Consider the following 15,606-nt stretch of genomic DNA (forward strand, 5'->3'; position numbering starts at 1 on the left):
ACTACAAGCTGCAATCATTTTCCCAGCAGTCACTTTTGCCGCCCGGGAGAATGTTCAAAATTGAACATGTTCGTTGCTGCCAAAGCACGGACAACAATATTATATTTAAACCTTTTATATATTATGTTAAATAAGATAAGAAATAATCTTACTATTGATACAGTCCACTAATATTAGATATCTATGTTCAAATATATTGAACATACATACACATATACATAAAATACTTAAAATGCATTGTCATGCAAAACAATAGCATTCAACAAACAATAACACAAATATTACTAAGGATAAGATGTTTATATATGATAACTCATGGGTTCTTAGAATACATTTTAGCAACTGCTTGTAAATGTACTCACATTAAAACAACCCAAGGTCACACAACATGTGCACTTGAAAGCAATACCATACCATGTAGCATAAACAATATGCTACATACATATGAACATACACACATACACATATATTTAGTTATTTAGGATATTTTGAAAAATAGTATATAAGGTTTCCAAATTACTAAATAAAACTAGAATGAAATATTCTCAGCTCGACTAAGGTCTTTATTTTTCCCCCACCAGCGGTAAGAATTTAAAGATTCTTTGTTGAGTTTAAAAAGTTTGATCTTACAAATCAAACAGTTTGAATATAATTTCAAACAACGAATAAAGACGAAAACGTACCAAAATACAAAGGATTGTATTTGGAATTTAATTTTAAAAAAATTGTATAGTAATATTTATTTATGAAAAAACATAAACAAAAATGGTTGTTTTGAACTTTGAGACTTTAGAGAGACATGACAAATGTTAACGGAAACCAAACCTGCTGAAGATTGCTCTGTTGCTAAAGCAATATTTCTTCCTTAAACTTCCCATTCCATTGCATTGACTAGGAAGTGCTTCATAAATATTTCGGCCGAAAATATAATCGTTGCCATTGAAATCTCGCATTGTTCGACCGACCCATAACGTGAAATTATCTGCTTACCGAAGTTTCTCTTAATAAATCCATTGATTGATGCGATGTGCAGAAAGTGGCGCCGCTTTTTTGAAAGCAAATGTCGCCGAGACCACGAGGACCATTTCAGGCTTCAAATAGTCGGTTATCATGCCGCGATAATGGTCGCCATTGACGGTTACGTTCTCACTGGCATCATTTTTGAAGAAATATGCACTGATGATTCCACCACAAATCACACCAATTTGTTATGTATGAAATGGCAGCTATTAAATTTCTTCAGGCTGCTCTTCGTCTCAAATGCGGAAATTCCCCTTGTTTGCAGTCCCATTGAGTCAGAAATGGGCCTCATCGCTGAACAAAATTTGGCTTTCAGTTCAACTCCTCGAAGTAAAATGTGCCAAATCGTTCCATACTTCAGTTCGAGTTGCTGTTAATAGAGGAGAGAATCAATTCTCTACGGTCTTCGTATACACTCCCAGCTATGGCTGCTATATTTTCTTTATTGCGTATTGGACGAGGTCTATTCGGTTGAATATTATCCAGTAATGAATGCTGGGTCTCAATATCGGCGAATGTGTTGCGAATAGTACTCTCAGTAGGCTGATTATGTTGACCATAAGTTGAGCGAAGCGAAATATATTGTCTATGACAGCTTGACACGACTCAAGCGTGATTTGTCAAAAAAGGCTATTGAAAAAGTACCTCTAATTGGATCACCCGTTAGCTGCTATACGAACTGACTGATCAAAATCAAGTTCTTGATTTGAAAACTTTTTTATTTGTGAAGGGTGTCTTAATTTCGGCGAAACCAAAGCTAAGGGTTTTTTTCACACCGCCGAGCTCTGCAAAGTGCCTAAGAATTCGTTTGTTTAAGTTCTAACATGGGCAAATGCATCATTCAACTAATGATAAAACCATATGTGCGACATTCCACAAATCACACACCTCATCTGGGATTAAATACCAACGTACAGTATATGTACATACATACATATGTATGCACTTGGTTCATGTATTTCGTTAAAGTATTAGATGCGGTGCCGTGGGGATGACACATCGACTCAATACGAGAAAACGTGGAAGCGCTTAACCGCACTAAGCCCCCAACGTAGTTACCACTTTTCTTAACTTGTTAGCTTGAGAGAAGCCTTGAATGAATGACAAATTTAAGAAACCTCAATCTTTAAAGCGATTGAAGAATGTGAATTCCACGCCGTTACGGAAAATTCGGATTTCAATGAAAAGTTTTTCAGACATCAACCTCTACATACAGGTTAGCCGCCGTTGACAGTGGAATGCAGCATGAAATGACAAGCGTATTTAAACAACTCTTAATTCTAAAATTAAAATATGTAGATGTAGAAGTGAACTGCTAACTAAAAGACATAAAACATTCAGGCAAAGTGTTTATACGAGTACACTTGAAGGCAGTTGTCGACTTGAACACTTGCCAGTTAGTTGCCCGCTTATGTTCTTATAGCTTTGCACTGTTTTATACTGTTAATAAATGTATATAGATACATGCAAACCTACATTTGGCTAAAACAGAAAATTAAATTTGAATAACAATAACGAATATGGGTAGCTTACAAAAATAGTTATCTAAAAGGCGTGGATATATAGTGTTATTCGTTTACATTAGGGTGGCTGTTATTACCGAACATGACTGATTTTTTGCCCTCTGAAGTTTCAATTTTTGCCCTAAAAGTAAAGATCCAACGCAATTAAACTCCTTATTTGAAGTTTTAATGGAGCCTTCATCATTTTCTTTTTCCATATAATTTATATGAGATTTTTTTGCCTTTGTAAATATTTTTTATCTCCAAAGTTAATGAATCTACAATTTTGAAAATATGATATTTTTTCAAAAAAATTTAATCTCTACAAAGAAGGTATGAATAATTTTTTTTCTTAAAAGCATGCCTTAAAAGTTATACACAGTTCAAATTATGCATCAAAAGCGTGGTATTCATCAGTACACCATGACGTATGAACAACACTGAATATATAAGTCACATGTGTGAATGCTATGATAATTGGATGTATCACTTTAAACTCCATATAACTTGTAAGGAAATGCTTTTATGAAAAAAATCATTAAAACCCTTTCTGTAGAGCAGGGAATTTTGGATTAAAATATAGTTTTTTCAAAGTTGTAGATTTACTTGCTTCATTCAAAATATATTGGGTTGTCAAAAAAGTATTGCGGTATTTCCGCTAGTTGGCGCTGAAAGCGCGTAGTTCTAGTTTTATTCGTCGCATGCTATACCTTTTTGGAAAGCTCATTTCACGCGCTAACACGTGTTTGATTGATTGTCGTTTCTTTTAAGTCGTTCGTGAGTTATAGCGTCCTAACCATGGGGCAAAATAAAGAGAAAATACGGCATATTTTACAGTACTACTACGATAAAGGCAAAAATGCATCTCAAGCCGCCAATAAAATATGTGCAGTTTATGGACCCGATACAGTTTCCATTTCCACCGCACAACGATGGTTTCAACGTTTTCGTTCTGGTGTTGTGGTGGTCCAAGATGCGCCACGCTCCGGAAGGCCTGTCGTCGAAAATTGCGATAAAATCGCTGAATTGGTCGAAAGAGACCGGCATAGTAGCAGCCGTAGCATCTGTCAAGAGCTGGGCATGAGTCATCAAAAATTCATTTAAAAATATATATAGAGCAAACGTGCATAAATGAACTTGAGCAACTTGACACTTATAATCAACATGGAATTTTGCCAAAATATATATGCTCTGCATATTTAAATGACTATCCGGTGCCTAAAAGCAATTATAACTGTTTTGGCAAACTACACTGCTAAACGTTATTTGTCATTAACAATATATAATAATTTGTTAAATTTATGACCAGTTTTTTTGTGACAACAAGTACTCATATGAGTTACTTTTTCATTTCATTTATACGACTGAATAATTATTATATGTATTCGACTAACTTCCATAATTCATTTGTTTATTACATCGTAAATATGTCACGAAAGTTTGCTAATGATCATTGCACATAACACTCGGTCTGATAAAGAATTTTGGAAAATCTATGCCTAGAGATGGCAATGGATTTTTACATCAGAAAGAGAAATTCGCCAAACTCAGCCAGGCAAAAATTACAAAGTTTAATATTTGTAGGTCCACAAATACCGCAACAGTTAAAGGTTAAGAGCTTTGAAGAAAAATCTAATGATCAGGAAAAACTCGCCTAGGAAAAAAGGTTTTGTGAACGTTGTCTCTAAATTTTCAAGAAAATTTTAAAACTAAAATTACAAAAACTTAGTAAATGCACATATAATGTCCTTAAAAATATATATACGGTACGCTCAACTGAATTTCTTTTCGGCAAATTTGGGTGCTGTGAGTGACGAACGAAGCGAGCGATTTCAACAGGACATTTCTTTAATCGGGAATTGCTATTAAGGGAAATGGGGCACAGGAATGCTGGCAGATTATTGTTGGAAACCTAAAAAAAGACCTTTCAGTAGTCAAATATTCACGAAAATCATCAGTAATTTTAATATTTTCTCTAAATGTAGCTAATGTTTATACCCTTTGAAAAAATTTATGTTTTTATGTCAGAAGAAAACCTGAAAGTGGCCCTAGTACATTCAAAATTTGGTATGAGTTTTCATGTGTGAAAAAACAAAAATTAAAATTTTGTTAACCAGTGTTATTTGGCAATACTTTGAATCCGAGAGATACTTGCACTTTTTAAGAAATATAATTATAAATAAAACGCAAGATATTTAAATATTCTTCAATATGTATTTTGTCGCCTTTAAAGTAACTATTACCAGATGTAATATACATAAGCCAACGATTTTTCCAGTTCAAGAAATTCTTTTCACAAATATGGATGGCCTTCAGCTTCTTTAGCGAATTTTGTTTTATCTCTTCAATCGACTGAAAACGGGTGCCACGTTGCAGTTGAGTTTGGGGAAGAAGAAAATATCACACGAAGCCAAATCTAGTAAATACGGTGGTTGATCGTTGGTATTTATTACGCTTTTGGCTTTAAAATCAGTCACAATCGTGGCTCGATGGGATGGTGTATTATCGAGGTGAAAAATCCATGAATTGTTCTTCCACAATTTCGTCCGTTTTTGACGAATGTTGTCACACGCCTCAATCCAACCAAATAGAACTCTTTATTGACTTATTTGAAAAAAATTCATGATGGATCATACCACGAATATCGACAAAAACAATGAACACCATCTTGAGCGGCTTTGGCGTGTTTTTTTTTTGGCTCGTTTTTTCCCTCCTTTCCGATGATTGCTCACTTGTTTGCATGTCAAACATATAAACCCATGTCTTATCGGCAGTTAAAATGTGGGATCGGAATTCGCACGATTAATCATGTTCAAAAAAACCTGTTTACGGTATTTTTTTTGAAAAAAAGTCTGCTTTAAGGGGACGAGTCGAGCAGGAACGCGTTTAATACCCGAAATATCCACCAAAATCATTCGAACGGACTCGTGAGAGATATTGAGCTCTCCTGCCAGCTCTCTAACACTTGACTAAAGGTTTTCAAGCAGCATATCCTTCACGTTTTTAATATTTTCATCAGTTGAAGAGATCGAAGTTTGTTTTGAAATATCATTTATCCGGGGAATTAGATTATAATTCCTGCGTAATAGTAGTTCTTTTTGCATACACTCTTTTAACCTAAAAAGCCGGATGCGGATCAGTATATCAACTAAATAGGGCAAAAGAAAACTGTCAACTTTATCAAAATATATGGTAGAAAGTCATCTGGAATGAGTTAAATCTTCGTGTTAGTATTGTGTAGCCTAGTCTTTGTAGAAAGATGCGTGCTAAAATTTATAAAGATATCTATTTTTATCAAATGTTCTGTTGTGCAGAGAAGCCGCTCTGGTATTATCATATTTATGGACATACATATAGTATATCGGTGATTCTATGGTGGTACCATTTGTGATAAGTTTTGTGGCTTACAAATGATTGATATACAAGTACATAGACATACATTGAATTATATAGCTCTGCGGGGAAGCAAAAGGCCACAATGATATCTTAGATGAAAAAAAATTGTTACACCCTCAATGCGAAGGTAGACGAATTTTTAGCTACTAAAATGTTGCTGGGAAACTTGTTTGATGTATTTTTGTATTATAATAGCACAGTTATTAAACGAAATTGCAATCGGCTATTATAATGCTAGAACAACTTCATTTGTACGAATGTACATTTATTTTGCTATTTTATAAATACATACATATATAAATAGGCGCTTATGCAGTGAACCGCGTCCACGCATTAATATTTCAGAACAATAATTTTTTCATTCAAGTATAAAAAGGTGTAACTGCCACCTGTTCGTATTGGCCAGTGGCACACTTAAAATTATTTGAACTGTCTTCAACGATTAGTCGAATTTCCGTGATATATCCAGTTAATTTACTTAATTCAACTTTACTGTACTGTATGTACATACATATATTCGTGTACAACACCCGGCTGATCACGATATATTCATATGTTTGTAAGTATATATTTAGTTAACACCGGCGCCGACACCACTGCATGGCATTGACTAAACCAATTTTCACTTCTGCTGTATTTCGTATTTGTAGTCTTAATGGTGGCATGACTGGTGGCTTGACTTTTAAAGCATTCCAACGTATTCACACTGGCTTAATTCCAAATGCCACCACAAAAACGTAATTTATGTAAATCATTAAAATAATAATTCGGTGAATGAAGACGTACATTTTTTGATATTTGCGTTAGAAGAACGAGCCTAAGAAGTACTGCTCTCTTGAGAATAAACTATTTTAAGCTTTCGATATTTCATTAGAAATATAAATTTTTCAAGTTTTTATCTGTTTGTTTCACGCAATGGGTTCTGTATAAGTATAATATATGACGTTTGAATGATTAATTTTCTTTTTGAAGTATAGATGATTTTTTGATATACTACTGTGCCCAAAAAATAAGGTGACATTGTATTTATTTTGAAAATTCTTTATTTATTCTTCCAAATCAATTTCATCCCCTTATGCCAACGGATTTTCCAATCTTCGAAACACTGGCTGTAGTCACTTTCCGGGATGGCCTTCAGTTCCGTCTTCGCTGCGGCTTGAATCTCCTCTATCGTATAAAAACGGTGTCCCCGGAGCGGTCTTTTGAGCTTGGTGAACAGCCAGAAGTCGCACGGCGCCAGATCCGGTGAATACGGTGGTTGCGGAACGATATGGGTTGAGTTTTTGGTGAAATGATCACGAATTTTTTCCAAAAAATTCAATGTTTTCGGTACCAGTCGAGATTTGACGCGCTTGAGGCCCAAAACATCCTTCAAAATGGTATTGGCTGAGCCTTTCGATATGCCAACTTCATCAGCAAGGTCTCTAATTGTTAATCGACGGTTTTTCAACAGCAATTTGTTGAACGTGAGCTTCGTCGGTTGAGGTTGATGGTCGCCCTGGACGCTCTTCGTGTTCGACACGTTCACGGCCGGCTTGGAACTCACTATACCACTTGTAAACATTTTTTTAAACATAGCCTCATCACCAAAGGCTTAATGCACCCTCCTCAACGTATCCGCAGCAGAAAATTGATTCCGTAAACAAAATTTAATGCAAATTCTTTGCTCAACAAATTTCGACATCGCAAAAAACGAAAAACTCACTTTTAGCAGCTCACAAAACGACACGTATCTCAAACACTAATGAATATTTTGACATGAAATTTGACATAAATGTGACTGACAGTACTACCAACCTAAAAAAAAAAACAATTCTCCAAATCCTTCGACGCGCGCAGTTTAAATTCAAATGTCACCTTTTTTGGGCCCTTTTTTGGGCACAGTAGTATGTACTCGTATGTATGTATAGTAATGAAACGGAAATATTACTGTGATGTTATTCCAAAAGAATAACTTATAAATCATTCTATGGGAGTAAATTGAAATAATCATGGAATTATCTAAACCTTCAATTCGCTCTAAAAAAATGTTTTACTTTTTGATTTAATATCTAATTACAAGTCAAGCGAAGAGTCCGCGACCTACCAAAGTAAAATATTTTTGGCAAAATTCGTTGTTTTTTTTAAACATATTTAGATAGTTCTCGTCAATGGTGATACACTGATTATAGCGACTCTACAACTTTTCGATGCCAGTTTTGTAGTACGAATAGTTCTTTGCTTTAAAATGGGTCTCAGTTTCGGCGATCATCGCTTCATTAGATAAAAAAAAAATTCTTCCCAGCGAGCATTGTTTTGAGATCTGAGAATAGGAAATGGGAGACAGATGTGAAGTGAATGGAGAAGCAATTCGAAGCCCAATTCATAGATTTTCGCCATCGTTTTCTTTGATTTGTGACAGGCTGTATTGACTTGGTGTTATAACACTTTTTTTCTTCAAATATTGCCGTTTTTCTGCGATTTCGTCCTCCAAATGTTCCAATAACGCTATGTAATAGTCGCTGTTCATGGTTCTTCCTTTTTCAAAAAATAAAAAAAATATTCCATACGCATCCCAAAATACAGACTCCATAACCTTGCCAGCTGACTGTTAACTTTTCTACGCTTTGGAGCAGATTCAACGTATTCAGTTCACTCGGATGACTGTCGATTGGGCTTCGGAATGAAATGATATCTCCATAATTCATCCTTTGTCATACATCGACGCAGAAACTCAGGTTTGTTACGCTTGAGCATCTTCAAACACTGCTCTGAAACATCAACTCGTCATTGTTTTTGTTCAAAAGTGAGCTCTCGTGCCACCTACTTTATACAGAGCAGTCTCTAACGAAAATATTCGTGAATGATATAATGTATGCATTGCGTTGATATCTTCAGATTATTATTATTTTTTGCCTTCAAAAAGCAATATTCTATCAAATCGCGAAATTCCTTTTTATCCATTTTTTACAATAACAAAAGTTGTTTCACTCGTTATACGTAATTCACAAGCTAATGATCCCACAGCTGTCAAATTTATACATACACGGGCCTTTTGAAGGTTGGGCCAACTAAAAATCATGTGTGTTTAATTATGGTAGTAATATCTACCTTTCAGGACGGGGACTTTTCAATTAGCCTTGAAATGGAAAAGTGTAGTTGCTTTGCTAAAAGTTACTTTTACTTTTTCTTAATAGAGAATCTATGATTTGAGCCAAAAGTTATACGTGCAATATGTATAACCCTATTCTTGGAGAGAAAAAGACATGTGCAAAATATCAGATCGATATCTCTAAAACTGAGGGACTAGTTTCGGTATATTCAGAAAGACAGATACATATGTCTGAATCAACTCAGCTCGTCACGCTGATCATTTATGTTAGTATATGTCATATGTTATGTATGGTATATTGTTCTTCAGCGTATAAAAAACACTATCAATAACAGTTCGTATATCTTCCGGAATTAACGTGCCTTTGTCACTTCGTTAGCCTTAACTTGTATACTTAAAAAATATAAAGTTTCATAAGTTGAACAAAAAGCTAATAATATAAATAAGTAATAATATAAAAAAGTCGAATTCATTCATTCGTTTCTGACCCAACTTAGCCTTAGTGCCTTTTTAATTATTTTCTGTTCTGTGATTACTGAGCCGTGGATTGACGTATAGAAGAGCATGTGGGCAAACATAATTATATACCACTTATGTTTGCATAAGATTACTTGTAATGATACAGTAATTAAATATAAATAATTATACATACATATACTCGTACATGTTTGGAATATAGAAAGTGGCATTTATCTGTGTATTTTTACTTGCTCTTCAAAATAGTAATCAATATTTTATATATCGTCACCTGAAATGCAAATTAACGTAACAACATTTTCAGAAATTTACAGTGGCATGAATGAAACACGGAATAAAATGGAACATGAGTGAAACAAAATATTAATATTGGTTAAAACTGGTTTATATATGACCGCAGAACCAGAAAATGTTGAACATATTTAATATTATGTATATAATTTGAAGTAGTGAAGCGTAATCAATAAGACACTCAATTTCAAATTTTTTGATGATACGTTATTTTGCATTTCAGGTGACGATATGTATGTTCAAATATGTAACTAGCTTTGCTAGCGACTTCGCCCTCTTGGAATTTAAAAAATATAAAAATATTTTTCAATTTATAGAAGTTACGTTCATTTACTAATTGTGTATTTTGCGTATAGAAATGAGAAGTATTCAGTTCCTTCGCCTTTTGGTACACGCATGCTGAATTTGGCTGGAGTTGACGCGGCTCCTCGAGCAATAACTTTTTTTGGTGTTCTTCCAAAATGTTGCAACATTTTCAGTTTTTCAGTAGAAGTACCACATTGGGAAATTCTGAAATTCAAAATACCCAATTCCCTTCACTGACTTTCTATTACAAGTCTGCCAGAATTGATGCCGTCAAACTATTTGCGAAAAATTTTCCCGGATTGATAAACAGTTTGAAAGAAGGTAAAAAACTTAGCCTTACAGCAGAAACTCGACGAAACATTGATGAACAAATTTGAGTACATTTTGATGGTGGTCTCCCTATGGCTTAAAATATTTCAGTTAATCAATGAACTTGATTCTTCAAGTTCTCTGTGGCATTTATCTACGCGAGGTTAGAAATATCAGAACTCTTCTTCTTAATTTGAAATTTCTGTACGTCCAGTGGATAGCTAGCTAATGGAGGGATATAGTGCTTCAAAATTGGCAAGAGCTTATCAGCTCGGCATCACGAGTCCATTCGAATATTTTGGCGGATACTCGTATTTGTGTGTGAAATGCGTTCTTGCTCCACTCTTCCCGATAAAGCTGAAATTTGTTCAAAAACAGTACCGTAATGATGCCTGATATGCGAATTCCGATCCCATATTCATGGCGAGCATTCTAACTGCAGAGGAGACATGGGTTTATGAGTTTGACATTTAAACAAGTCAACCATCATCGGAATGAAGGGAAAAAACGAGTCGAAACCAAAAAAAAAGAAACCACGCCATAGCCGCTAAAAATCAAGTTGAGGCTCATTGTGGTTTTCGATATTCGTGGTTTATTGTATCATGAAGTTGTTTCGGAGGGACAGACAATCAATAAGGAGTTCTAATTGGCCGTATTGAGGTGTTAGATAGAAGATCCCTCGAAAAAGACCGGGAATGTGGAGGAACAATTTATGGATTATACACGTTGATAATACACCATCCCACCGAGCCACGATTGTGACCGAATTTAAAGCCAAAAACGCAATCAATACCATTGATCAAACATCATATTCACCAGATTTGGGTCCGTATGATTTTTTTTTGCTCCCCAAACTGAAATTGTCCGTCAAAGAGATAAAGAAAAATTCTCTAAAGGTGCTGAAGGACATCCACAAAAATGAAAAGTGTTTCGAGAACTAGAAAAATCGTTGCCATAAGTGTATTACACCTGGTGGGAATTACTTTGAAGGCGACAAAATAAATATTACTTATTAATAAAATCTTTTGCGCGTTATTTACTATTTCCGGGCACTTGTATGTCGGAAGGTATGAAAGATGGTAACGCACGCTGCAAACAATTATTCCGTCGATGTATGCGATAAGTTGTCCAATGAAACTATTCAACAGACATGTTCACGTTGCAGGCATCAGTCCGATTGCCCAAAACAAGATGTTCTTGCGGATTGAATTAAAGCTAATTAATATCTTGAATGGCAGGCGTAAGCCTAAACGAGTAATTTATAGGGAATGGTGAGAAGAAAAGGCTTGTGCTACAAAGAGTAAGCAAAGGTAATAGTGTTCGAGCTAGATGAAACTAATCTGTTTCCAATTATCATACTCATTGTCTATACTTATAAACTTAGAAGATTAATCTGTGTTGATTTGCAACGGAAAATTTCGAAATGCAAAAGTATGAAATTTATTTACACGAATGGCGTGTACGCATTACATTTATAATGTGCTCAAGTTACAGATTGTTTGTATTTCTGAGGAGGAATGTTTTCAATTAGCGCTAACTTTGTTTTATTTCAGTAATGTGAACTATTTCCTCTATTTACAGTTTTACTTATAACATTTGCACATAACAGCCATTAAAACGAATATATAGACCTGTGGATGCACATTAACCATTTGCCCCAGTTACATCATGTCACGTTAATTGCATCTGCGGAAAATGAGTCTTTCATGCTTTTCGTACTTAGAATGAATAGCAGCGAAATATTAATTAATTGCTAAAACAAAAGGTTTAAGTATCAAAATTTTTTAAATTGTATACCCTGAATAGTAACTGGTGATCCAAGTAGAGGTACTTTTACCAATAGCCTTTTTTTGACAGATCACGCGAAGGTCGTGTCAAGCTGTCATGTTACTTTTGTTCATTATTTTTAGACATTTCATCATGGCAAGACATACGTCTGGACAATCTTTACAAATCGTTCAACTTTATTACGAAAATTCACGTTATAGTCAGCATAATTGGCGCCACTTTATTTAGAAAAAACAGCGATTTGTTATGACTTGTGAGCCAGTGGAATCATCATCGAGAACGTAACCGTTAATGGCGACCGCTATCGCGCCATAATAACCGACTATTTCATGCCTAAAAACGAAGTTCGTAATCTCAGCGACATTTGGTTTCAATAAGACGGCGCAACTTCCCAAAACATCGCAACAATCAATGGATTTATTGAGAGAACACTTGGTGAGCAGATAATTTCACGTTCTGGCCGGTCGATTGGGCACCAAGATCCTGTGATATCACACCGTTGACTTTTTCCTGTGGGGATATGTAAAGTCTAAAGTCTATGTGGGTAATACCGCTTTGATTCAGAGCTTGTGGCAAAACATAACGAGTGTTATTCACCAGTTACCCATCGAAATGCTCGAACGAGTTATCGGCAATTGGACTCAACGGATGGACCATCTTAGACGCAGACGCGGCCAACATTTACAAGAGATAATCGTACAAATATTAAATTCCAAAGAGCGTTCTTTCGAATGATAATAAACATTCCACATTAAGTTTGAAGTTTCTGTGTTTTTTCTTTAGAAAGATAAGGAATCTCGAAATAGATCACCCTTTGTTAAAATTCGAAAATTTTGTACCCTGGATTAAAATAGTAACGAAGTTTGTAACACCGTAGAAGACCCTATATAATATATACATACGTGTATATAAATGATCAGCATAAGTGCGCGGCCACGCACTGAGCGATGAGCGGCTGAGCGATGAGCGACGAAATTAAAACATATGGAATACCACTGAAGTGGCCACGCAGTAAGCGATGAGCGACTGAGCGACTGAGCGATTTCTCTGCGACTGAGCGACGTCGCTTAACAATTAAAACATGTTCTAATTTTCAGTTGAATGCTGAGCGACGAACAGAAAGAATGGACAAATCTAACATTGAAATGCTTATTTCTGAGGTGCAAAGCTACCCGGTTTTGTGGCAGGATAGCCACAAAGACTTCAAAAATAAAAATATCACTGAAAACATATGGAAAAAACTGGGAGAAATATGTGGTTGTTCTGGTGAGTGTTTTTTTATTCATAAAAAAAATTGATTGTTAACATATTAGCACGATAAAATGATTTGATGAGCTTCAGTAAAAAAAGCGTTTTTCCGGATCCTATGGATGCGAATCTTTTGGAACCAGAGCAATATCAATGTTGCAATCCTAATTATTCGACTTTGATTAACGATCTACTAAGTGAAGAAGACTCTGTTTTAAAACTGTTGATATGCCTGAAACCAGCACTTCTGTTTCCACCAGTTGCTCTACAAATGTGCCACCAAAAACAAAGAAAAGAAAGGAAAAAACAAGCGAGTTTGAATCTGAATTTCTCCAAATTGAAAAGGAGCGAATGGAAATTTTAAAAGCTGAGGTAGAAAAGAAGGAAAAAGATGATGATGATCTTCAGTTTTTTAAAAGTTTCTTGTCATTTATGCGGCAGTTTAACAATATTGAAAAATTAGAAGTCAGAGGAGAAATACAAAATGTAATTTTAAACAAATACCGGACATCGTACATATTGAAAGAATCTATCTGGAAATTTACGTAGATTTTGATATAAATGATTAAATTCACCGAACCTCCATCTTGTTTGATTTATAGGATGAACACCATACTTTCTTTTTTTTTATACGTAGCAAGATTCTATAAATATGATATCTATTTTCAAGCAGTAATATACGTTGTACAGCCCTTGACAACGGCATTTTAGTAACTAATCGCTCAACAACAGTCGCTCAGTAAAAAGCCAGACGTCGCTCAAAATCGTCGTTCAGCAGCTCATCTCTCAGTCGTTTACTGCGTGGCCGCGGCCTAAGCAGTTGTCTATATGTCTGTCTGAAATTTGCTTTTCGAGAAGATGAATGAGAAGAACCATACCAACTGAACGATCAAAATTAAGGTCTTGTACGAAAAACTTTTTTCTTGACGAGATATCCACACGAAATATGGTACGGATTATAGCATTCATACAAACTGAATGATCAATATTAAGATCTTGTATGGAAATTATAAAGGGTGAGCCATATAAATTTTTAAATTTCGAAGATAGGGCGTAAAAGATTGGGTATAGCGTTTGCTGTATGGCACGTCCAAGTCTTCCTCTTCAATTTGCTTGAAGAAAAATACGGTTAACTTTGCGCGATATCGCTCACCATTGATGGTTACGGTTCCTTCTTCATTTTCGAAGAAAAATGGGCCGATGATTCCACCAGACCAAAATCCGCACCATACAGTGATTCGTGCTGGGTGCATTGGCTTCTCGACGATTACGTGCGGATTTTCTGTGCCCCAAATGCGACAATTCTGCTTGTTAACGTAACCATCGAGGTGAAAATGAGCCTCGTCCGAAAAGATGATTTTTCGGTAAAATTGACCATCCTCGGTCAAACGATCTTCTGCCCAATCTGCGAACTGTAGAATAGTGAATAGCGACCCATTTCGTAAATTTTAGACTTTTTACTGAATATCTGTCACTTTCCGAATGGTATTTGACGTTTCCAATGTCGAAATATAGATAATTCAAATTTAAAACGTTAGATGGCCCACCCTTTATTTATTTGATAAAAGATCTTCATGAAATTTTAGGTTAGGTTGTTGTTTAATCGAACCAGCTTTAGAAGCGATTACTCACTTGAGAACTTTTCATAATTGTGATACCAACAACCAGTTTAACGCTTCTTTGATAAATATAGAGCGAGGAAGACGAGCACAGCCAGCTGTTTTTGTAGCTGTTTATAGCACATACTAGAAGCATGATCAATTTCTGCTTGATGCCTACTCACATACATGTACTTATGTATTATTATTTATTTATTTATTGAACTATTGATAGCCAGAACAAGTGCAACCTGAATAATACGGTGCCAATCCACATATTGTACATAAGTCCATACTGGCATTACGAGTATTGTCCAAAATGCTTAAGAAGCTAACTTGATGTTGTATGCCATTGTACAAGTTTTCCGATTGTTGCTCTAAACGAATTAAAGAGCTGATCACTTCAAAACTTAATCTTTCCTGGTTCTTTATTTGAACAACAACAAGTAACCCGGTTACTATTATATGTGCTCAAACCATTCTACATTATTAGAATTTTATGTTATAATATGGTTTTCACAACAATTTATGTACAATATGGTATTAGCCCAAGAATGGGTTTATTTTAGCCGGAAATGAT

General features: G+C 35.2%; 1 protein-coding gene across 1 annotated transcript in view; it reads right to left on the reverse strand.

The window, feature by feature from the left end:
• The window catches only part of LOC105225268 (organic cation transporter protein), a 31,225-nt gene that overhangs the window by 14,771 nt on the left and 848 nt on the right, over positions 1-15,606 (reverse strand). The window lies entirely within an intron of this gene.

Source organism: Bactrocera dorsalis, chromosome 5 (genome assembly GCF_023373825.1).
Source record: "Bactrocera dorsalis isolate Fly_Bdor chromosome 5, ASM2337382v1, whole genome shotgun sequence".
NCBI lineage: Eukaryota > Metazoa > Arthropoda > Insecta > Diptera > Tephritidae > Bactrocera > Bactrocera dorsalis.